General features: G+C 41.8%; 1 protein-coding gene across 24 annotated transcripts in view; it reads left to right on the forward strand.

Moving 5' to 3' along the window:
* LOC109852009 (CUGBP Elav-like family member 1) overlaps nt 1-23,256 on the forward strand; it is a 406,212-nt gene that overhangs the window by 133,951 nt on the left and 249,005 nt on the right. For 18 of the 24 annotated variants that reach the window (XR_002249961.1, XR_002249960.1, XM_020422721.1 and 15 more), the window contains one exon: nt 20,741-21,639. The exons of 5 other annotated variants lie outside the window; for them this stretch is intronic. The gene's annotated coding sequence lies outside the window, so the exon portion shown is untranslated. Of the gene's footprint in view, nt 1-20,740; nt 21,640-23,256 lie in introns of those variants that run through there. One more of the 24 variants, XM_020422729.1, reaches the window with a different exon arrangement.

Consider the following 23,256-nt stretch of genomic DNA (forward strand, 5'->3'; position numbering starts at 1 on the left):
ATAATCAATATCGAGAGAATTGATTGTGATTATTTACACACGTTTTTTCTGGTAAGATAAAATAATATTTAAATTTTAATACAAAAGGAGATCGCACACACAAAGGTCAATTAGAAATTGCAGAACTAAAAAAGGATCATTTTTTTGATCAGAATTTACAGAACTCAGTTTTTCCAATTTAAATATATATACAGTGTGTAATTACTGGTTGTATAAAGTGTTTTTTCAATCTCTATAAATTTATATCACACAAGTTTGAACGTATAGTTTTATCTTTGCTTTGACGTTTGAATAAAAAATACCGATTGTTCTCTATCTCTAGAAAAATGCAAATGTTTACTATTGTTATAATAAATATTTAAGTCACATAAATTACCGAAATTCGGTGCAACAGAAGAGCTCAGCTGCTTAACCGAATGACAGAAAAAAAATTTACATTACCGAAATAATTTTAGTTCGACTTTTATAACAAATGCACTATGAAATCCCCTTTAAATATTCAATTGCCTCGCGATGAATCTCCCCAGAATGACTTTCAATAAAAGGCCATTTATCGTCGCGTCAACTGAAAGGTCGGAAAATGCCAACCCTTTCACCGTTATCTCGATTTTAGGATTGTAAACCCTCGGAATTTCGAATAATCGAATATTTAGTAGATTTGCTGCCAGATTTGCCCAACTTAAATATTCAGCCGCTTCGAAAATCTATCTTACTACTTATCTACAGTTTAATAGAATATAAAAATCAGAATATACTTTTTATATATTATATATTAATTATATATTAATTTTTTCTACATTAATATAATTATTGAAACGAATTATTTATTTCTTTGTATGTGAAAGCATCTAATTTGCAATATGCCAGTTTTTATGTTTTGCACAATCTGAGATTCAACGAATAATATTCTTTCTCGATTGTTTAAGTTTCTAGAAACTTCGCGACACTTTGCGATTACACTCGATGTGTCATACATCGATGTAAGCGTAAACCGAGACGAGCAAGCGAGGTCGTATACAGAAAGTATTCGCGATGCTTATATCAGCCGTAAAATTGGATACCGCAAGAAAGACGAATCTCCACCGGTGTTCGTTTACGGGCCGGCTCTTGCGTGAAAAAAATATATCGCTCAAGGATGGAACGAATTACATACCGCGGCGACTTTATGATCACGGAAATAAATGATCGGCCGCGTCGCGTATACGAACGTGCCGAGGCGGATTACGCTTCTCCGTGTCCGCGCGGAAACGTATCGCGTGTAATCTGTCACACGCGACGATGACGGTTCGCTTATCCTTCCGATCGCTGCGTTTACACGTTACTCCCGGTAGATTAACGTGTACGCACACGTCGTGTACTATTTTGCCACTCGCCACTTTTATCCGATTGCGCTCCGTTTGTTACGTTGGAAGCGCAGTATCCGCAATGTACGATTCTGTTTATTGAACATCTTGTACAAGCATATTTCTAGCTTTCACATGGAACAATTTACAAACTTTATGTTATACACAAATTATAAGTACATATGTAAATTGTATAGTAAATAGTAAAAAACTACCAATATCTTTAGCAAACTCGAAGTCGCGACTTGAATCGCTAAATTCTCGGAGTTGAAAGTAACGAGGAAACGCGCGCTGATAAATGAGCCGAGTCGTTCGTAAATGCGCGAGCATAAACTATCAATGTATATGAAGGGGTGTTTACCGTTCAAAGGAGGCGTTTGCGGCAAGCAGTTTGCCGCATAGGGGTGTCTTATCGCGACTGTATGGGCGGAATGCGCGGCTGTGTGGATTATCGCCTGAGCTGTACCACTCGACACCATTATATCGTAAATACATACACACACGTCGCCTCTGCCATCTCTCACTTTTTCTCTCGTTCACTTTTACTATGAAATATCGAAGCGCGACTGCGGCTCGCTAAAAGCGCGTGATACGTCGAGCCCTCGCCCGATAATTATCGCGATCGTATCGGCATTATGCGCGCGATAAAGAATACAGGCGGCTGATTAATGATGCCTATAATGCGAGCGTCATAAAAGATGAACGATTAATTATCGGGGATATTGCGATTAAATATATAGGGCGATTCAAAATGATCGTCTTGTGTTTTAATTTTAATATGAGATATTCTTTGGAAAACAACAATCGATGTTTTTGTATTGTCAATAAAAATTTCTAAATATATACGACTAGTTGTGTTGAATCAAGGTAGATTTATTTAGATAAAAAAATACATTGTTAATGTATTAAAACACTCTATACGTCCCGATTACGATGAGAAGTGAAGTGTAAGTTCGTGACTGCAATGTAAAATGAAAAGTTCAGCGTGAACAAATTTACTATTTAAAAACCAGCAATCAACATATATTCTATACATACATATATATATATATATATATATATAGATTGCGGGTCAAAATAAAATAAAACAAATTTCAACAAACTCAAAAATCGAAACATATCAAAATTATGATTTATAAATATTTTACAAATAAATTTTATAAATTTATGAGTTATAAATACAATTATTTATAAATTGAATAATTATTTGAATTACAATATTGTATTATTTTCACTTACAGAAATAAAATTTTCATTACTAGCACAACATAGGCGCGCGCTACGCGCACGTTACTACTGTTTTTATTTTAACGTGTTGTGTCTTAGTGAACACAACTTGTCACCGCGATGACAATACATACGTCTTACAAACCATATATAGTACACATATGAGAGATGTCAAAAATAACACATGAAAATCAAACTCGAAAAATAATGAGAGGAAGGAGTAGAAAAACAACACGTGACTACAGTCACGTGACTTTACTTTAGTCACATTTTTACAGACACGTGACTAAAGTACAGTCACGTGTTATTTTTTCACTTTTCCTTCTCACGTGACTTTAGCGCGGCTTTGTTGCGCGTGAACTTGGTGCGAGGCACTACCATGCCTCTTGATTCGTACGACATGAATCGAGAAACACATCCGAGAAACGTCCAATCAGCATCGAGATAAAAGTGGCAACATCAATATCGAGAGAATCGATTGTGATTATTTACACACTTTTTTCCTGGTAGGATTTGAATTATTTCGTCTGGTTCTCAATTGCGCGGTTTGTATCCGAATTGCACACTCCCTATCATCGTTATCTTAATAAATGAGAGACACTGTCGTGACGAACGACCAGAGGAAAGCGCGGACGCGTAAGATTAGAAGAGACCCGGTAGGGGTGGCGGCAAGTAGGTATGTGGGAGGGTGGAGTACGGCGGAGTGGATTGCTATGAAGTTAGCTGGTTAACTCGACGAAACAACGGTACCAAGTTAGCGCGCGAGAAGTTGGCGTCAGTTGGCACCAACGCGGCGCAGAGCCGCGAGGGGTGAAAAAGGGGGCGGAGAGAGATGATGGTGGTGGTGGATGGCGAACCTCGGCGCCCCTAACTATTTCATTGTTTCATAATTGAAGCATTTGCGGTCTCACCGTTATGCATATATCCATTAAAGGAGCCGGAGCACGAAAACGCAGCGTTGTCGTCTGCGAAACTCGCCTCGTTGTGGCGTTGCAGCAGCTCGTGGAACGTCTTTCGAGACGCGATCGTTGAACCGCTGTGCCGCGCTTCTGTTGCCGGCGCGTATCGCCTGTCTTCCGATAATTAGACTGCCGAGTATCACGTGCGCACGCTTGTCTGCGCGCAATTGAGTTAAAAGAAAACGCTGAGTCAACCAATTTTTGCGCTTTTATTATTTTTTTTTAAATCAGGAGAAATCGTAGTGATTGATTGTTTTTAATTCACTTTAATTCGCACATGTCTCAAGCGATCAGAGGAATAATTAATTTTCTTCGTAGTTTTTCTCGCACCGCTTCTCGATAAATTGAGATAACGACGGAGAAAAAAAGAACGACGTCACAACTTTGAATTTTTTTGCGATCCGTTCATAAAATTGAACGGCAATTGAATGAAGCGGAACGACGAATTAGTTTCTGGCACGAGCGTTCGATTTATGTAAATCGGGTTAACGTCATTGGCCGTTCGCGTATTTCGTATAATATTATCGCGCTTTCTGTCCCCGTCAGACTTCCAAATGCACTCAATGCTTTATATTTGGTATTACATTAGTCCGTTATTAAGATAATATAAATGCGCGCGTAATAAAAAATTAAAATATCGCAAAAAATAATTAATAAAGTATTTAAATGCAATTTAAATCTCTGGCCTAATTTTTTTTTCGTGTTTATTAGCAGATGCAGCCGATTGTGGATATTTATCGAATTTCGCGTTGCAATTGATTGGTTGGAGCGACACACTTTAACGCAGAAATTCAGCAAAGCAGAACGCGGATAGTGCGGCGGGATCGAGTTTCGAGTTAATGTTGATTAACTTATAGCCTCCCCTCGTCGTCATTATAGCGCGCGACGCCATCGCGTCACCCGTACCTCGTTTTCAGTCTTTGACAGCGGTTTAATTGCGCTCATCGAACTCGTCGAGCGATAAACATTTTTTTAACCGGCTTTCCACCGTCACTTTGTGCTTTTGCCGAGTTTTCACAAGCCCCCGCGCACGTCCCTCACTGTTTGCGCGATCGATGCGCAAAGGTCCACAATTGCGACCCTATCGTTGAAAATAGAGCGCTGCAGTGTTGTGTAAAGTATGTGGAAATTAATGTATGCATTTATACCCGTACATTCCCAATATTCTTTTTTTCAATCCTTTAAAAAAAAAAGAAGAAATACATAAAATAAATTACTACAGACGTTGTTTTGAAATTGTATTGAAAGTTTTTTCTCTCTCTAATTATCTTATGTGTGAAAACCAACATTTTTTTCGTATTCGCGCGACGTCGTTCACAATACGATGGCAAACAAGAACGTTCCAACAAACGTCCGAGCAAAACAGAGAACATTCTTTGGGACAATTAATCGGCGTGACGTTTCTGACGGCATTGCAAGAAGGGCGACTCTGCGTTGTGGTGCGGTGCGTTAACATGTATAAATCCTAAACTATCCCTCGGTGGCGTACGAAACCGACGATGCGGCATGCGAACATGGAAGGGACGCATTAGTGAATTAGCGTTTCCTGCCGTTGCAATCACGGTAATGCGCCGCGTGCGCTCACGCTCTTCAGCTGCGGATAAAGTGATGCCTCGCACCGGTAACGCGCGCGCGTAGTGCGGCCGGGACGATTAACAATTAACAAGTCCGATGCGCGCGAGCTGTGCGTTTGCGGGTTCGCTTTCGCGGTCCGTCCGATCCGCGAACTTGGCGCGCTTGCGGCGCAGAAGGGACGGTGAAGCAGTGACGTTGTTCCGGGCGTCGCGTGTGCGTTAACTTTGTTTGAACTGCACTAATTAACAGTCGCTTAACAGCGCCTATTATGCATTCGATATTAACCGAAACTATTTTGGGAAAGATGAAGCTTCAGAGTAAGCAAAAGTGACATATTCTCGCCACGTTTCTTTTTTTTTTTTAGATTTTGATATTGAGTTTTAAAAGTTGAGATGTCGTTCGCTGCGGCGAAATAAGATTTTGCAATTTATATCTGTTTATATCTTCAAAGTTTCAGAGATCTCGAGGAATATATTTTCCCACTTCTCGTCGAGATTCTAATTGAATTCCGGACGGGAGATTTAATTATTGATAAGAATAAAATAATACGCGAGCATAAAATCAAACCTAATTAAACGATTTTATCGCGCGTAGATTTCTTTAATGTGTCTTAATGTGTCACGTTTAATTTGACAACAATATATGCGCACGATTTGTATTTACTTTGCCAATTTATTTGTGCCTTTATAAATCGATCGAAATACGAACTTTCGTTAGTAAACATTTCAATGCATTGCGACGCGCGGCATCTTTCCCCGCGATAAATTACGCGCTCCCTTTCCGCGGCGTGTAATTTGGTTTCCATTTGATTTTAATTTACAACCGGGGTGGGAGACTGGCTTGGCGCACCGCGCTCTCGCGCGCGGTGGTAAAATTGAAAACCCATTCTATTCGTCGGAAAAAAAGGACGGTTCGTATTACGTTCCTTCGAAACCAGGAACTGATCAAATGTCCCGTATATCAAAACGAGCTACAGCGGGAACTCGTTTCGGAAAATCAAAATTATTTCACATTCCGCATTATTCACCGCGAATGATTTTTCCATTGCGAACTCATTAATTCACTTAGCGCATATTCCCCGAACGAGCGACAGAAAGATAGCGTATGAATTAATTATTGTATTTTTACAAGCAAACATTGCTTTTGTTTCTCTTTGCGTACTTGCAACAACAACACACGGTCGAGTTCGTAAGCTATCGTCGCTGCGACCACGCACGTGTGACTCTTTCCCTCCGCATAAAATTTCATTTATCGAGCCTGCATTCCCATTCGCGCAGCTTGCAATTTTATATAAGCGCCCGGTAAACGCGAATTCACTGTTATCACTTGTCGCTTCCGTAATTGTTTTGCCCATGTCACATTTATTGGACGAACACAACAGCTGTCTGCACGGTACAGCGGGTGTGCAGCGAATTGCGCCAAATAATTTTACTACGCGACGCCGTGTGTGTCGCTCGGCCCAGCTTTACCGTTTTTGGCGGACTTTTTATCGATCTTACAGTCGATTACCTCGCGCGATAACAGACAAATTATTTTACACCGCCGATGCGTCGCGTCGTCAATTTCAAAACAATAATATAATTAACCTTAAAAAGGCACGCTATATTTCTCGCTGGTCTCTCTCTCTCTCTCTCTCTCTCTCTCTCTCTCTCTCTTCCTCTCTCTCTCTGTTTTTCTTTTTTTCTCTCTAGAAACAAAATATAAAATGACATTCGAACTCGGAGAGGGCTTTTAGATACAACGAGATTTAAAATTGCGAAATAAGAAAAGTCATTCTCAAGATAAGGAATGAATAATTTCTCCTGTGTATGGGCAATATTCTCACGATGCGGAACTCGAAGGAAGTCCTTTTTTTGCCGAGCTTATGGTAATTCTTTGCCGCTAAACCGGCGGAGGCTTTTTACGGTACCAGGCACTGGTTGCGCAATGAGCGGAGCGCGCGTTGAAGGATCGTCGCGTAGCACGAAACGTCGTTCCGAGCGTCGGAGTTTAACCCCCCGAAGGGTTGCATTCCTCGGTGGCTTCAACGTCAAGGAAAAAGCGATTCGCCGACTTCCTCCTTCGCCCGCGCGCGCCGCGCGCCGGTTGAGAAATCTCTGGCTGTCTCGTTAAAACTTTTCCCCGGCACGCATCTCGAGAGCACTCTTGCCGAAGAAGGGGCTGCTGCATCCGCGTTTCGGCGTCGTTCTTACTTTTACGTGCGGGATGTAGCGAAAAGCGGCGGTTTCCAGATATGCTTCACCTGCACGTGACAAGTGCGGCGCGGGACGACAACTCCAAGTTTTTCCGTGTCTGCTCGACCGGCGTGGCGGATTTGCGAAATGTTTGCAAATTGCGTCAAATTTCTTCTTTTTTGAACGAAACAAGCGAGCTTTTTCGAAATAACACAAGAAGATTTAATTTATCTGTAATATTTAGAACGAATATTGTTACCGTTGTAAAATCATATTATCTTCAACAAATTTTGCAGAAAAATTTACAAAACCAACATATTTTCTCTACATATAATATATCAGCGACGCGCGCGTTTCGACTACACAACTTTCTGCATTTCCGATCTGTGGAATTTCATTGTCGGTGAAGCATAAGGGACGTCGAAGAGGCCAACAAAACGACGTCTTCATCTTACAGTTATTCGCTATATCTATATATCGTCCGTTCATTCCAAAGTGGATCCGCCAGTTCGGACTCTATACTCATCCGATATCGCTTACCATCGCTTCCTCCGGAGTATACGTCGGAATAAGAAGGGAGTAGTAGCCCCGGCGAGAGTGGTCCAGTACCGTTCGACGTAAGGGGAGAGAGGGTGGTGTTCCCACGGGACAAAAGGGACGGCTCGCGGCCATAAAAATGGAAATCCACCGTGTATGGGTTTTTTTTTTCGACGTATCCCGATCATATACGTACGCGATGGCCTCGCCATCTTCGTGCTCAACGTACCGAACAGGGTGGCGTCCCCGTAATCTCCCTATTGTGCCAGCGCTGCCACGCGTGTACGCCGATAGGACCGATTCACTGCAGCCGGCAAACGTGGCGCACGCATTACCTCGCTAATCCGACCTTGTCTTGTCAAACCTTTAGAGAGACTCGGTCAGACGTTAGACCGATTAGATATCATTTTAAATCATTTTGCACAATTTTCTCTATCTTAAAATTAGCTATAAGTTTAATTTAAAAACCAGACGCTCCGTCATACAAATCCATGAAGTCGTTTATATCGATTTACTTAAGAAACAGTGCGATATACAGCGCTGTAATGTTACTGGGATAAGGAAAAACATTCGGTCCGCCATCAGGTAATATTTCTACCGCTCCGTCGAAGCTCGATGCCACTTCCGAGGCGCATCATTGGTCTCTAACGCTTTTCAGACCGATCACGGAAAAAGAGAGCCTCGATAACCTACTCCATCTTCTACGACCCATTTTTATCGTGCAAGCGCGCGCGCGCACACACACACACACACACATTTCACGTTCGCTTTTTCCGTTTCACACGGAATCGTCGGATGTGATGGTGACGGATTTGTGATGCGCGATACATCCACCGGTGAAAGCAGCGGGCTTTACATCTAAAACTCGCTCGTGCGCGAGTATGTAGCCGACTATCTTTCTCGCGAACTGAACGAGGGGGTGGATGCATCATTCTAGATAGCGGAGACACGTGAGCATTGATAAGTACTTGTGCTCGCGGCGAGATGCAAAAGCACACAGGCGACGGTGTGTATACGATGGTCGCGCGACATCTTTTCGTTCGATCTCGCGGCTATTAAGACCGCACAACTACGAAGAATATTGTTTATATTTTGAAAATAAGAGAGAGAGATTAAAGAGACTTCATTATAACTTTATAACAAACTGAAATAGAAAGATACACAAAGTAAAGAATTTAACGCAAGCTACTCAGGCGTAATAATTTAACAAGATGTTTTTGTTACATCTCGAATTTTTTGCATTGACGGGAAAAGTTGTAATTCTCGAAAAAAAATATGTTAAAGGTAAAGAATAAAAGACCACAAAACGACTCTATTTTGTTGCAAACAAAATCTTCGATCGGATCTTCGTAAAAATCTCGGTAAGAAAAGTCATCGCGTTATCGAATGTATTCCCGTTTCGAATCTCCGCCGGAAAAAGGTCGGCTGTGCGAGCTCGACGAGGAACGCGACATTACCCTGTATGTGCGCTCGTTCGTGTGCCGACGAACACGTGTCTGTACGGCGCATATGGATCGCATATGCGGGAGAGCAGGTGCGTACACGTGCGACGCGCACGTAGACACAGCGCACTCTGCACATTCGCACGGGAATCTGAGTATGTGAGCGCGGAAAGAGACTCCGTGCGAATTCACAATGCACAGACGTTGCACTTCCCTTCCGGTTTTCGTCGCGCGCGCCGCGCGTCTTGTACAATGTGTGTTATTGGATTTGTTTGAAACTCTTCGCATCTGAACGGAAGACGTCGCTCGAAAAGCGAAACGCGTTCTGACACCTCATACTGGCATCGAATAACATCGAGCAACATTTGTCGCGAAGAATAATTAACAAAACTGTGGACGATCACATGTATAAAAAAACTACTCTTTTATTATATATTTACACTAGCAAAATAAGTAAGCGAAATAAGTGACGCGCGAACTTGTTCTTCATGAAAATTGTAGGTATGTTGTTCTAACGATACAAGATAAATATCTTCAATGTGACACGCACCAGTGACCAGATTAAAAAAATAATTATTAGATATGTATGTATAAATATTAGATACGTAAGTGTAAATATAAATATAAGTAAATAATAAATATAAATAATATATATGTATTTTAAATAATGCAATAGTAAACATTAAAATTACTATTAACTATTAATTTCTAATTTTATACATATAAATATTTTGTTAATTACTTCTCCAACAAATATCCGGGCCAGTTGCACGCGTCATTGGCGGCATGTACCTTATTTTCGATGATAATTGAAACAATGTGGCTCTGACTGCAAAATTGAAATTTCGCGAAACAATTCATCAAACGTTGAGAACGATAACAGCTGCCGAGATCCATTGAGATCTAGGTAACAGGTCTAGATTATTCAGCGTACGCTGTCGCCTAATCTAAACAAGAGCATCCCTTTGGTTCGACGTCGATAGGAAAACAACGCGCGCTTCAGACCGTCACAACATTCAGACGTACATCGTTTCGAAATTTCGACTAATTGTTAATGAATAATTCCGGAAGGTTGGTCTTTTTTCTCGCGAGACTTGGTTGCTTTGTCAAACAACGTCACACAATTCCGACGAGCGCCGATATTTTGACAGTTTTCACGCAACGCGGCGATAAAATTGCTCATAGAGGCGGTAAACGTTACCTACGTCAATACTGGAATCGACATATGCGCAACTACTGCGGGGCTTACATGTGCCAGACTGTTTTCACTGTAAACAGTACGGCATCGACCGATAAAGTTTACCATTCATTGATAAAATATATATCTGATATGAAAGCACGATCGCCCCGCTCTCTGTACGTGTCGTGTGTGTTGACAGTTGCTGCATTGGCACATCACCTGACCATTCTTTGTTTCACGAGAGATTTCAGATAAAAACAGAATCAATGGGCACTTGTAGCAGATAAGTCTCACGTTGCGTAAGGTTCGCTTTCAATACATATATAAAAATATATACATATTAAATTATAAATTATATATTTATTTTTTATATACACTTGCGACAGGCTTGTTGTTGTGATATAATTTTGCATGCAATCTCTTCTTTTTCTGGAAACTCTTTACATAAAATTTATTTTTCTGTCTCATTGTGATATATTATTAACGATAACACGCTCGTTTTATTTGTGGAAGCGGCGTAAATTGAGCTAATAGAATTGTTCCATAATGGGAACTGATAAAAATTACTATTAACATATATGATAATACGTGCTCTTCACGTGCGACTTGGACGTGCACATTCGGAAACTATTTCATATTCGCGCTGCAAGTTTGCACACAATTACATATAATTTAACGTAAATTTAACCTAATCAAATTTGCTTTAATTCATGTATTCGAGTCTATTTCGGCTGCGGCGTGTCAGCCGGGGGAAATTTCTCGTGTTTTTAATAACACGCGCAATGTCTCGTTACTATATTTCGAACGAAGATGCAAACTATATCATTTTCGAATCGTATGAGCCTCGATTATGAGTCGCATATGTGTCAATATCTACGTACATAAACTAATAAATAAGATACACGCGAGCAGCAAGACGGTCGGCGGTGCTCGCTAAAATTTGATTTAGTCCTTACTCTTCAAAGTAAATAGCGGGACCTGTTGCACGCATCAAATCAAGCCGGCTTGGTTGATGAAAATCACCGGTTGCTCAATTCACTTTCTCAATTTACCTTATTTCTCGGGCGCTTCTTTATTTGCGTACTTTGTCGCCGTATCGATTCTCGTTTCCGCGGAACTTTAGTTGCTCGTAACACGAGATTAAAGCGGAAACTCGGGCTTGAAATACCTTTCGTTATGTGCCATTGAACGCACTTAATTTCCCCTAAGCTGGAAGCAGCTCGGTGAGCCTCCGATATTTTTAAGCGATTGGTTCGAGCTCGCTCTGATACCGATAAAACTTACCAAGGCCGCCTGATATATGCGGAATGTACACAAAAATGATCGCAAATATTTTCTGAGACTGCAAGCGACTTTACTGCGCGAGTTTGTCTACTTTACGCGTTAAAAATTTGACGAGTCACTTCAAATAGTTAATTGCTCATTTATTCTCAGACGTGAGATCAGGTTTTCCATTAAAATTTTTGAAAGTTTTTGGTTTTTTTACTAACGGTTTTCTTTTTAAGAAGATTGACTTTCTAAAGCTTTTTGCGAAAGCATTTTTTTGTACATATTGACTTTTATAAGAGAATACATTAAACTTTCAATAAGAAATCGTATATAGACATCGCTGATAACTAACTAAAACAACTGCCGACGTACTAACTTTTGTTTGAACAATTGTATCACATCCGATATTCGAATTCCATAAAGATTAATTTATACGAGCAACGCTGCGCGCTTCTGTATTGGCTTCATTATACATACATAAAGTTGCGACACGGAGTTCTTGATATTTAAATTTTTTTTACAATCATGTATAATGTAAGCTTTTTGTTTTAGAAAAAAAGATGAGGAATACAGAATAAGGCATGAAAACATAATATCAACCGAGGAATGTAAATTAATATAAAACGTCGCGCGCTGGTAGCGTTCCTATTCGCATTTTACTCCCGGAGTGTTGAACAAAGCGAAATACAGCGGCATGAAAATTCCTTTCATTATTACGCCACAAAAATCCGGCACTTTAAAGCCAGTTACGAGAGCTCTCTCTCGCCCAACTCGGTGGTTAAAAAGTGCTCAACTAGTTTAAAATACGCGACGACGCAGTCGCGAGTTTCGAATAAAAGTCGTTACAAGAAAATCGCGGTAACAATATGACTTGGACTTAAGGGCAAATTAGAAAAGTGGGGACACAAGAAGTTTCTACCCCTCGTGTTGTTGTTGTATCTCGCGGGAAGAGTATCTGTTATTCGAAACTTTTCGCGCAAACACAAATCGCATTCTCGTTACGTTCGTGCGCGTTCCTTTTAATGAATTTTATATCTCGCGTAATTTTTCCCGCTGCGAAACTCAAAATACAATCTACGACACACTGCGCGCGCGCACAATAAAAAAACACGATACATAAATTTATAAATTCCAGTTTCAAAACATTTTTTAATGGGTACAGGCAGGTAAAAAAAGAGATAGAAATTACGATTTACTGACTTCGCAGCGCAAAATTTAGAGAAGGCTAATCCCTATATTACTTGAAAAATATGTGACGTAAAACGATATTCGGTACACATTGTACGTCAAGAGCATAAATTTTATATCCAGCGCGTACGAGATGCAACATTATTGCACGTTATTACAATCTACATTTGCACCATTTTTTAATATCGCCTCCGACACATGCACCATCTTCTTTGGTAGTATACGCGTAAACGCTATAGGAAAGCAAAACCGGTTTATTACTTACAGAAAAGTATACGCAGCGCGGCGGATTATGTTCGGAACATATATGCCGAGCACTTTATAAAAATAAATAATAATTTTCTGCAAAACGTACATACGGGCGTATGATAAAAACTCGCGTTTACACGGTTGCAATATTTCCTTCCATCCTCTGTACTGTTTTCTTTTTCGGTTTTGCGCACCAACTGCGCCGGGAACGAGGCAGTCTCAATAAAACCCGGGGGTTTCCGGGGATAAACCGCCCCTCGGGCGTCATAAAGGTTTTTGTCCGCTTACGGAAGCTTTGCCCTCATTACTCCGCCACGCGACAACAGATACCGAAATGACAGTGGAAATCGCCGAAGCCCGGCCTCGTCGTCGAGCTTAAGTGACTTTTGTCGTGTCACCGAGCACTTGGTTTCGATCGAGGGACGAAACGCGGCAGGGGAGGAGGATGGGATCCGAAATAGTCTAGAGGTGAATGAAGGGTCAAGGAAGACGAAGAGAGGAACGGTTTGTCAAGGGGAAAGAGAGAAACTTCACAAGGGAGTCCTCACGACAAAAGTTTTAAGCGCGGGAGGGGGAGAAGATTAACGCTTGCAGTTTAATGTCCCAGTTTAATGATACGTCACGTGCCCGGCTCTGCGATGACGTCCATTTAAATAACAGAACTATTATGATATCCGGCAACGGACGCAGCTGGAATTATTTGCGGTCGTGACCGCCCGCTCTAATCTACTTTTTACAATTGTTCCGGCACATTAATGCCGTTTTCTTCTCTTCCTCCCGGGCGCAGAAAAGATCCCCCTCTCGTGCTTGAGCGCCGGGGTATCTGCGTTCATTTTTGTCCCACCGGAGATTAAAATTTCGATGAGAGATATGAAACTACCGCGCGAGCTGCTAATTAACTGAAGAATTCTTCTTTTATTAAGCGGCGAGAGAGAGAGAGAGAGAGAGAGAGAGAGAGAGAGAGAGTCAAGGCGATGTAATTAAATGAATGGTGTTTCCGGCAATTTCGAAATTAAAATTGGATGTTGCCAATTATCCGCATGTCCCGAAATTACACTGCTTTCGAATAACAAGCTTTGAAGGAAACAACTTACTAACGCGAAAACTGTTTGTTTCTTTTTTATTTCCGCTTTTACTTCGACTCTACTCCGACTTGCACCTACTCAATCAGATTGATCCGCTAGACGCATTTGCACCATCTATCCCTTGTCTTGTTCCTCGTATTGTCGGTAGCAGAAATAATCATTCTCGAGAGTCGTAGTCGCGCTTTTTAATCTGGCTTCGGTCTCTTCGCTTTAGCAAATAAGAGGAAAAGTGGATCTCTGGAAGAAAGAAGTGCGCCGTAGAGCCGAGACAGATAGAAAGAGAGAGAGAGAGAGAGAGAGAACTGGAAAACCAGAGGCTGCAATTGAGCAATCTCGTGATTGGAAATACTCCGTGCGTAAGGTTGTGTCCACGTCGATAACGCTTATCCTCGCTCGGGATCAATCTCGCGGGGGATCTTCTCGTGGCTTTTTTCCTGATTTCCACGTCCCTCGCCGAGTCCGTGAAAAGTTTTCCGTCGTGAAACTGTTGTTTTTTTTATACATTTTAATGCGTTCGAAACTATAAATTACATTTGTTTGCACAGATGTGATTTATCGGAGCCGTGTCCGTTGTGCGCACTAATTAATTGATCGAGTTGGAAGTCGATAGTAATTCCTATATCGTCATTTCTTGAGGCTGAGATAATGCGCCAGAGATAGGGTCCGGAGCGAAATGCTTTTAGCTGATGTCGATCGACTGTAGTATGACCATCGGGGAGTACTCGTTGATATAATGTATGGCCAGAAACACAGAGCAATCCATCAATACAGCGGGAGGCGGTCGAGCTTTCGTCGCTAATTACTAATTAATTAGTTGTGTCATCGGTAATGGCCACACCGCCGTGTTGTTCGGCAAATATATTTCTCGTTTCATCAGCGGAAAAACCGAGTCAAACGCTTCGACTCGTTTATTTGTTACACGCGATTTTATAGATTTTGTGCGGCTTTACGCGCTAATTGTAGTTGCGAAAAAAATTGTTCTCAAGGTGCGCATCCGAATTTTTTTGCATCTCTCAAATATTACATCATCTGACATGTAAATTAACTACTTGCACTCGATGTATTCAACGGCGGTAACGAGGATGCAAAATTGTTTGCGCAACAGTTTTTTACGTCGCGTCGCCATATTAGCTAAGCGTATTGTTGTAACACGCGCTTAAAAATACTAATATCGATTGAGACGCATCGGTAAACGACGCGTCGTAATGGCGACCGAGCTTCGTTCCCGAGGCTCAAAACAGTAATCCATCAATACACACGGGAACGATAGGAACGTGCTTCCATCGTTAATCTCTAATTAGTCAATTAGCTCACGCAATTTTGCTAATAACAACCGCACATCGTCACCGAGTCGAGCGAATAGCGCGGCACACACCTGCTACGTAATATCCCTGCAACGACATATCCGACGAACTATTACATAATGCTCAGCCTGCGGTATTCCTATTACGGCTGTGCTCATAATTGCCATTAAATCGATAAACTTCAGTCATCTTTGGAGAGTTAGTTTCTGCGCGATTTCGCAGATCGGATCATTCTCCGAGTTCGTAAAACGACGCAAAATTACGCCAAGTTAAAGTAATTTATGGCTTATAATTGCCGTGCGAATAATAATCTTATGCAACAATTACATAATAATTAAATTTGATCGTAAATTATTGCTCTCATAATTAGCGAGCGTGAATTAGCAAGTATAAATTGTGACGTGGAGATGTATGTTTAATTACTCGTTGCAATTTATAGGAACACGTATGAAATCGTATATTAATGGAGTGACACATGGTTTAATCACCGTTCAAGAACTGATCATAATAATTTTTAAATACTAGTTTAATTAACAATGAGGAAAAAAGAGTTGCACGACCCCGACCGGAAATTCATTATTTTTTTGCCGTTACGGTGTAACCCGCGTAAAAATTTAATCTGGCTTTTAATCCCGGTTTTTTCTCGTTAGAATATATTCTCTCTTGAGATATTTTAGATCCCTCCCCTTATTGTTGTTTTAATTTTACAATATTGCGTACTCTTTCCCGACGCCGTATAAAACATTTGATTTCGACTGGCATTCAGAAACAATGCAACACATTCACATGTTATCGAGAACTGTTCTCTGCCGTTACACACGTTCTATTATTACATTGAGTTTCTCTCTGGTTATGATTTATCAATATTTATAGTTTGGAAAACTTCAAGAGCCTAAAGATACTCTATTAATTTATCAATATTCTTTTCAAAGTCCAAAAATTTTGTTTTATCCCGTCCGCGTAGATATACATTTAGTTTTACGTGGCATTATACGCGCGCATCTCGATGAGATTTCGCATCGCGTTTTCGACGTCGAAAATGGGGCAGGTTTTGAGGAGCAAAAAGTGTGCGCCGCCGCGAGCTGCGAATTGCAAGGGAACATTTCCGACGGGTTGGAAAACGCAACCTGCCTTTGGCAATTCACGGCGGTAATAACATTCTTGTAACTTTTCATCTTCACACTCTGCATTCGTACAGTGCCCGTATTTCTATCGGGCGAGAGTATCTTTCCGTGCGCGCGCGCATTGGAATTCACACGTTTGTAACTTTTGCATTCGCAAAATATACGATATTCATGCGCGGCGCTTCGCCCCTGTAAATGCGAGCTGCATAATGAGTATTTGTATTTAATGTATTAAACGACACACAGAAAAGATTTTCCGATCGCGAGGGAAATTTGTAACCGAGTCGCGTTTACCAAATGAAGTGCGATGAGCGCAATTTTGCACCACGCAGCGAGGAAAAATGAATGCGCGCTATCGCTGCGCGCAAAACAAAATCTGTTACAACGAGGCGCAATATTCCAGAAATAAATGTATGGTCATGCAAATGTAATTTTATCATCGTTCTAACAATCGCGCCGGCTGTATTGACCATTGTGGCGAAGAGTCGATTTCGCAACGAGTGTCGTACTCGCATTACATTATTTTTATATCATTTTACATAAATTAATAAAACAGTTTGCAAACTTGCTAATGGACAGATTTACCAATGTGTGCGTATCAGATCGGGAATAAAATAGCGGGTATTTTAATTCGCGATGAAAAATCGCGAGAGCGTTTTTATTCTCCACCGATATCGAGCAAACTCGTCGTCTCGATCAGTCGCGAGTCATCGCGAACGTTCGTTGAACCGTCATACATTTCGCGAACAATTTTCGGAACGTCTCTCGCTTTCACAGGAAGCTCGCGAATGAGTCCCGTCTCCTCAGTTGCTAGATAAAACCCCTGTCCATCCCTCGAGAGATTTGTTGTTTGAGATCCAGCTGTGAGAACGATAAGTTATCCGGATCCTCGCTGGACTTTAGGACCGCTTCGCGGAAAGTTTTCACGAGTTCTTGCACTCGAGTTTTCATCGTCATTTTCTCTACACTCGTCAGACTCCGGTTATCGGGAGAACGACGACACGGCACTTGTGCCTGAATTATGAGAAAAATATTTCCACCGGACGTCAAGTTTTTTCGATTATTATAGAATCGATATGTTTCCTCATATTAAACGACAGTATCTCAGATTTCGATCTGATCTCAGTACGCAAATTAAATTCCGTTTTTAACGTAATTACAATGGTTCTTCCTCGTGAAAATGCGTAATACTGTTCCGAAATAAATACTAGAATTAAAAGAAATGGGAAATTCCCATTCTGGAAATTCTCGCCTTAATGTTTCTCGATTGTAATCGCAAATGGCTCACGTCTGGCGAAAAATTAACTGCGAACCTGCACAATGCGCGCGCGGCAACGTTCGCGGATATAATTGGGTCGGCGAACGTCGTTTGTTGCGCCGGGTCTTAAGATAAATAGATTAGATAAATCGTATTAGAGAAGGTGTGCGCGATCCTCTTGCGAGCTACGACTTTCCCGAAACACGTCATTCACGGAAAGAGGGAGAGAAAGAGAGAGGCGCCGCGAACTTTGGAATATAATGTTGAGTTAGGCCGTGTAAATAGTAGGAACCAAGCGCGTGTGTGCTGGAGAGATCCCTCGAAAGAACAATACCTCTTTGTCGGTTTGCAAACGGGGCTGTTCCGCCCTAGCAAACAAGTGGTGGTTGCTTAGCTATGCAATAACGATAGTATCCTGCCGTCTGCATTGTTATTTCGCTCGAGAACTAGGCACACACCTCGCGCACAAACCTGCTTATACCTGCCAGTTATTTACGCCTACCGTTGCTACAAACGCGCGTATCCACGTTTATGTGGAATATTGTAATTCTCAATCGCGCGCGTGATCGTCCGTAATATAATTTCAACGTCCTTTCGCGTAACATGCGTAGCATTACATTGACTTTAATGTTGTAAGATAAATGGCCCTGTGACAGAGAACATTTAAAACATAATTATTAGATGTGCAAACATTAAACACAACAATTCTCGATGTTTCAAGTATTTTTTACGATATATTTTGTAAATTATTTAATTATAATAGAGGTATATTGTAATTACATGTACAGAAAAAATATTTGCTAGAATAGCAAGAAATTAGTTATCATATGACCAACAAGTCAAATTTGCTAAGTCTATTTTTTGTTTTTTTGGCACAACAAACGTTTTGTTGATGAAACAAAAACTTCAGGAAACTTAGCAAATTTTTCTTGCCGGCCATATAATAGCAAAACTGTTTTTTCCGTGTACACATCCAATAATTATTTCTTGAATAAATGTCCTGTTCATAGAAACACTTATCTTATTACAGAGTTACATCGATATCTTTGGATATTCTTCTTGATATCCGACACCGCGCGAGCTAGAGTTAACTATATACTACTTCTTTAACGCACTTTTCGAATTACGGAATTTCAATGCTTCATTAACACACTATTCAACTTCGTCGCCTGCTGTCGATTGTTATCACTGCTGTTCGTTCGACGTTATATTCCGAAGAAGCAATTAATCGCAAATATTATTGCACGAAGAAACTACTGAAATCGTTCCACCTAACTGAAGCAAAGATTTAAAAACTTTCTCGTTGCTGAATTATAAAGCTTTATTTTACTTTCCGAACAAATTTTGAAACGAGTTTCAGAAGCTCGCGCGCGCAGCGCGGCCAGAATATAACAGCCGTTTCACTGCAGTAACTTTTATCCCGTAGAAGGCTTCTCTCTTGGTGAAAATATTGTACGGTTAAATATTTACTCGCATCTGCCTGCGTTTATCGGCTCGGCAACAGTTTCGTTATCAATTCCTCTTTGTAACGTAATTTTAGAGCGAAAATATAATACATCAGATACGCGAGCGTAATATCAATCATGTTCGGGGAAAACGAATTTTTAATTGCAATATTGAATAATGCCCCCGTTGTAACGCGTGTTTCAACAGTTGCGCGTATCTACGGTACGCTGATATTATTCATCGATCTGTTATTATTTACTTGTCAAATGACGCAATGAAGTGATAAAATATACAAAAGTGCATCGCGCTCACTCGAAATCCGCGATTCTGAAACAATCTCGAAAATTGATGCATTTCTCAAATGCCGCGGTATCGATGTCGCAAAAACGGGTCAAGAGGGAAATTACTTAGTTAATTTTAAATATAGTAAATTGGCAACACGTTCACACACATTCACATAAAAATACACACGGTCTCGTAATAGAGTCTAACGTTATAAATGTCAGCTCGAGCGATGATCAACAATGGCGTTAGTCAGCGTGCGTTATCAAGTACAATGTGTACGTGTGTGTGACTGCATTGCAGAATAGCCTCGAACGACGGTTTAAAAATTTACGCCGAGGTCGTTCCGGATTACGGAAGTCTTCCAATTCCGAACGAGCGCGTCCGTCGCTCGGCCATCAAACGGCAATAATGTCGTAATTTATAACTACACGCGGCTCTGCGCGACGCCGTACATCCGCTGAATATTTCCACGTGCCGCTTTTAGCGGCTTGACGCGCACATTGTCAGGCACTTACTTATGCAATAAACGTCAAATATTTCACGTGCCGTTGCACCCACGAATGCACCGCGCTCGACAGCGTCTCGTCGAGGGGCAGCAGCTTCGTGTGCAGAGTCACTGCCAGCCGAGCGTTCCAAGTCTTATCTAATCTCCGGGAGAACGACGCTCGACGTGTCTGCCACGCCGCGCGCCGCCTCGGTGTAGTGAGAAAATATTGACGAACACTTTCTTTCGCTTTTTAACTCGCGCGTCGACGATGCGCTTTTTGGGACGGCCGGTTGTTTGTGCGTCGCGACGACACTCGTTTGCACACGTACAAATGTGAGCAAGATGTTTATCGAATTTTATTTGTTTTACAATAATTTCAACTGATTCGTTAGGCGCATTAATTGACTTAATTTATTGTTTTAATTAAATAGGAAAGAGGATAATAAAACTATAAACTTTTTTATCCTGTTCCGTTGATTCTTAATCATCTCCAGTTGCGCATATCGCCAAAAGTTACTTCACAAGTTTCGCGCGAACGACTTCAACCACGACGTTTGTGTTTGCGAGACGCGGAAATAAATCCTTAACAGGTTGAACGTTGTTTGCAGATGACGACCGATGTGGCGACGTCGTAAAATCGACGCGGCTCTCCTCATTCCACATGGATATCGCGGCAAGGAAATGATCGTCATCGTGGGACCTTGTGAGAAACGCGCTGCTTAACGCGGCTTCGTTTTATCCGAAACGTCACGAACTGTCGTCATGACGCGTCGTCTGGATCGCGCATGAACGATTACGCGCTCACTTCAGAAACCACTTCGTTGACGACCCGGGGACAAAGTGGTGACTCAAAAGGACGTGTCTCTTGACGGTGTGTGACGTTAGGATAAAAAAAAAGAAAAAGAAGTAAATAATAAAAGAAACGCGTGGCACGCGCGAACAGCGCGCCAGTTCGTCTCGCAGACGTAGCGAAAAAAGACACGCGAGTGTCGTAAAAAAGAAAAAAAAGGCGCGCGAGGGATGCAATCCACGGACGAAAGGTGGGGTCTTTGGTTACCGATAAGGCTTATCCGGAGATACGATGGCCGGCAACTGCGCTCGTCGTCGTTCCGCCGCTAGTCTTAGTGCTCAAGTGCCGTCGGCGAGATCGTCGCGCCGCTCAGATCGCAGCGATATCGCGAATCGCGCGTCATTCTGCAACTCCGAGGAGGTGTCTTGAGTGCCTCTCTTTTCAAGACCAGGTGATACTGAGGAAGAGAGAGAAAGAAAAAAAAGTATCGCAGAAAGGTACGCAAGTCTCGAGAAAAAACTCCACGATCGTTGGCGAAAAGAAACGCGCTACGAAAATTGCGACGACGAGCATAAGGAGCGATAACGGCAATCGCCGCCGCGGGAGTGACTAATCGTCGTTTCCAGGGTGGCTCGAGTTTTTAATTTGACGCTTTAGCGCGTCGAGTGGACGGCGACAAAGGGCGTCGAGGGCGCGAGAGAAAAGTGAGAGGAACAGGTGAGAGGAAAATTGAGGAGAGAGCCAGACAGGCAAAAATGTACGCGGGACAAAAGGCTTAGGTGGCATATCAAGATACAGTTTCTGCCGTTCTCCTCTCCCACTTGCCTCGTTCTCTCTCTCTCCCTCTCCCTCCCTCAAACCATTCTCACTTTTTTTTGTTCTCTTTCGCTCCTCTTTCGCTTCTCTCTGAAGCCGCGAGCGGTATTCCGTTCTCTTCTATTTTTCCTGTTCGTCCCTTGCGCGCTTTGTGCCAACTTCCGCCTCGTGTGTTAAATTATGTGCCATCTCTTTGACATTTGACAACTGCTATACTTCCGGTAATTCTAGTCCCATCCTCGCCTCTTCTCCCTTGAATACGGCGCGCTTCTGCCACCTACTCTTGTCTTTTTCATCCTCGGACTCCCTAAATCTACTCCGTAGGAAACTGAAAATCCCTTCGCAGCGAGTTCTTACGCCCGGCTCGTCTTTCCTCCCTTTTATGTTGCGCAGTGGTTCGACGCACTTAATTCTCGCTTGATTTTATACAGTCTTCGTAAAACCTACGGACTCACCTCGAATTATTTCAACACTCGGCTTGTGTTGCTTTCGTTAATCGCTGATAAACTCTTCGGTGAACTCAATCAGGAAATGTGACTATGATAACAAATAAGTTTATCTTATAACCGCGCACAGGTTAGACTTATATTTTCGAATTGATAGTACACAATTAAAGAGATTAAGATAATTTTTTGTTGTAAGAAATGTTCTCTATATTTTCGATATTTTTGTCCGTTCTAATTTCAAAAGCAATTTTAAATTCCTCCTCAGCCAAAACTGTGTTTATAAGTTAATAAACTAGAACTGATAAAATAAGCTTCAGAATTAACGTAATTGGGTGTTTTTAAGAGAATTCGAAAATAACAAATGATTACTTTAAAGTCATATTTTAGATGATCCGAATTGAAACAAACTCCATCCTTCTTGAGTTGCGATTCATTATATACAGACGAACTACGGAATTATATTTGGTCTTACCATCCTTTTCGACCTAAATTTGCAAAAGTTAATTATAGAATTGTATGAAATACGGGAGGAACGCTTTTACGTAACAAAAACACGACGAAAGATTTTTACATTCCGTTCGTTCTTTCTCTCTGGCTTCTTCGCCTCGCGAAGCTCTTCCGTCGGAGTTTAAGACGCGTCTCGTCTGTTGCAACGGAAAATCGCTCGCGCTTCTCCCCCCGTCGCGAGTCGGAAACTAATTCGAATTCCCAGGCGACGGATTCTCCCTGTATCGTTTCGCGGGAGCTCCATCAGTTTCTTCCCATCGCGCGCGTATAACTCCTCCCGCCGCCCACCTTCGCTTTTCCGAGTTTCTCTCTCAAGACTTGACCCGCGCGTTACGAGACGCGCGCGTGCGAAACAAAGGGGGAAACTCGTGTGTGCCTCGGTAACTTCAGTAGCTACGCAGATGGGGAGAAGAAGCGCGAGTGAGGCACCGAGCCGAGAAAGCGAGAGGAAGGAAGCGGAAGGGAAGGAAGGTGGACGATACTAAACCTTCCTCTCCCACTCGCACGCGCGCACGACAGCCGAGTTTCTAATTAAACTTAAACTTTTAATTGACTCGTTGTAAAG

The sequence above is a fragment of the Pseudomyrmex gracilis genome, unplaced genomic scaffold (assembly GCF_002006095.1).
Source record: "Pseudomyrmex gracilis isolate BER0280 unplaced genomic scaffold, ASM200609v1 scaffold_23, whole genome shotgun sequence".
Taxonomy (NCBI): domain Eukaryota; kingdom Metazoa; phylum Arthropoda; class Insecta; order Hymenoptera; family Formicidae; genus Pseudomyrmex; species Pseudomyrmex gracilis.